Source organism: Marmota marmota, unplaced genomic scaffold (genome assembly GCF_001458135.2).
Source record: "Marmota marmota marmota unplaced genomic scaffold, marMar, whole genome shotgun sequence".
NCBI lineage: Eukaryota > Metazoa > Chordata > Mammalia > Rodentia > Sciuridae > Marmota > Marmota marmota.
Genome location: NW_026000048.1, coordinates 3851523 through 3854269, shown reverse-complemented (window position 1 = coordinate 3854269; position 2747 = coordinate 3851523). Strand labels below are relative to the sequence as shown.

The following is a 2747-nucleotide window of genomic DNA, read 5'->3' as shown; positions in this document are numbered from 1 at the left end:
ACAGAGGGTGCTGCATGTGGGTGGGCCACAATGAAGGGAGGAGCCTGTCCTTGGAGGGATGTGTTAGTTTCAAGGTTGCCTGCTGGAGGTGAGGAGTGTCAGCTGAACATTCAGCTTGACTTCAAAAGAGGGAACAGGCAGGAAAAGCAGATTTGGGGACAGTTGGGAACAAATCAAAAAAGTTGTGGGGAAAATGGAGCCACAAGGACAGAGTATGCTCTGAGGACAGTGTGAAGGAAAACAGGGCATCAGATCCCATCAACTCTCAAACAATATTTCAAGGAGGGAATGATTGGCAGGTCAAACCCTGCTGGGAGGTCAATCCAAATCTTTCTGATTTAGCTACTGGGTCGATGAAGTCTGTTTCTTAAGGAGATTGGAGGAGAAGCTATATTTCATTGAGAGGGGGAAGAAATGGAAGAGGGTAATGGAAACAGTGGGTAAGGGCATCTGTGGGTAGTGCTAATGATGGAGTTTGTGTGGGCATGTGTGTTATTCTGGCACAATTGGTCTCTGTCTGTATCCTTCCCTCTTAAATTAATGACCTACATATGCATGGAAAATCATTATTCTTTAATTCAACCCTGTACTCCTGGTAGTATGAGACTTACTCCAATCACTCCCTGACCTCAGGGCTTCGCTCTGTTATTTTGATTGAGTTGCTTGAGCTCTTTGGTGGGTTCTATGGTAGCTCTTTGTAGCAACTGTGGAGTGTGGTTGGGATACATATCAAATTCTCACCATGTTTACTAACTTGATAGCCTCTAGTCACACTTGGCTGTTTCAATTTGAACTTGAAAAACTGAAGTTAAAGTAAAATTCAGTTGTTCATTTGCATTAGACATATTTCAAATGCTCAATAGCCACATGAGTTTAAGGATCTGTATGAGAGAACAGATTGTGGAACATTTCATCATCAGAGAAATATCTAATGGGCAGTGCTAAACTAGAAGTAGGAGGCAACCCAGAAGTAATTAAACAAAGTTTGAGGAACTTGACAAGACACACAGAAAATACTTTTCTAAGATGGTAGTCAGGAAATGTGCAAGATAAATGAAGGAAGAGAGAGCCAGCAGCCAATGGAACTCAGAATTAAGAAAGCAAAATGTCCCATTGAGCAATATTTCCAACAAACTTCACTCCAACTCAGCTTCTGCCTACGTCCACCCTCTGAAACAGAATTGCAGCCTCTTCCCAGAAACAACAACTTCTCCTCCTCCTCCTCCTCCTCCTCCTCCTCCTCCTCCTCCTCCTCCTCCTCCTCCTTCTCCTCCTCCTCCTTCTTCTTCTTCTTTTTTTAAACCAGGTCCTTGCTGACATTTTGTCAGAATTCTTTCTACTCCTTGTCAAATGGCAGGATCACAGTCTCATAAAGGACTTTGTGACTCACAGGGAAACACAAGTTTCCAAGGAAGAATAAAGAAGAAAAGGGAAAATGTGAGTGAATGAGTAATGAAGGAGAGCTGGCCCAACAAGATCTATAGGAATTAACATTCTGCGATACTGGCCCAAGAGTAAAGCATTTACTCATTGGAAAAGAGTCCATTTCCCAGAAGCAAATGCTGGGAGAGAAAAACTTAATGGATAACAAGGAAAGAACAATTAATTCAATAAATGGTTTAGAAAAATTTGTATGCTTGGTGGAAAAAAGTCAATTAAGACCCTTAATCCATATCACACACAAAAATGAACTTGGGATGTGGCTCAGTGGTAGAGCATTTGCCTGGCATGCAGGAGGCCCTGGGTTCAATTCCCAGCACCAGGGACTAAAAAAAAAATTGAAGAAGAATTAAATTGTAAATGTTGAAATCTGACACATTAAAAATAATCATTTGGGTTTTTAAAAACAGGAACATTTAACTGCTATCTAGCTAACCATCCAAGTAGCTAATCAGTGGAAGAAATTATAAAACAAGCTGCAAATATTTGATGACTACCTAGGATCAACAACAGCATTACAAAGACACTGGCCTTCTCCTGTAGTCACAAATGCTTACAAGTGGTCATTTTGTGTCCTTCCACATATATGGCAGCTCATCCACCTCGCGATAGCCACTGCTGACCCTCTATGGTCACAGCCAAGGTAAAGCTCATGTGCCATCTGGGATTTCAGACACTTGCCTGAAATGAAAAGCTTGAAGAGTGAAAAAAAATACTGTAAAATTGCTTAAGATATATTTTAAAACTGGAGAACTATATACCACAAGGATTATAAGCAAATTATTTCCAGCGGAAAAACAGCCAAAGAGTTACTCATAGTAAAGGAAAAACAGACTAACAAGCCAACAAATTCCTCAAACATCAGTAGGGAAAAGAAGTTTGAATTTTTAAAACATTATGGTGTCATTTTTTTCTTTTTTCTTTCTAATTTGAAATAAACCAGATTCTGTATTCTATAGAGTTTTCCAATTTTAATGATTACACATCCATAATATCTTGCTGCCCTCTCNTTTTTTTTTTTTTTTTTTTTTTTTTTTTTTTTTTGCCTAGTAAATTTGCAATCCATTTTCTTCTTCTTTTTTTTCTTAATAAATCCCTGATTTCTGTTAGACTTCTTTGTCGGGGACAATATCATTCACTCCAACTTGGTACTGAATTGCCACAAACTGATTGTCAGTAAGTAATGAAACTTAAAATTATCCATGCAAGTTACTCCTTTTCTAGAACCATTTTTTAAATAAATAATACAGTCATATGTTCAGTGAGGTTTGCTCTATTTATGCAGAACTGTTAACATCAGAAATGTT

The 2747-nt window shown here is 38.7% G+C and overlaps 1 non-coding gene across 1 annotated transcript; it reads left to right on the top strand.

Annotated features, from left to right (window-relative positions):
* The first annotated feature begins 1691 nt into the window (after positions 1 to 1691).
* On the top strand, positions 1692 to 1765 carry Trnaa-ggc. Its single transcript has one exon. It is a non-coding gene; the product is annotated as a tRNA-Ala (tRNA).
* Positions 1766 to 2747: the final 982 nt, after the last annotated feature.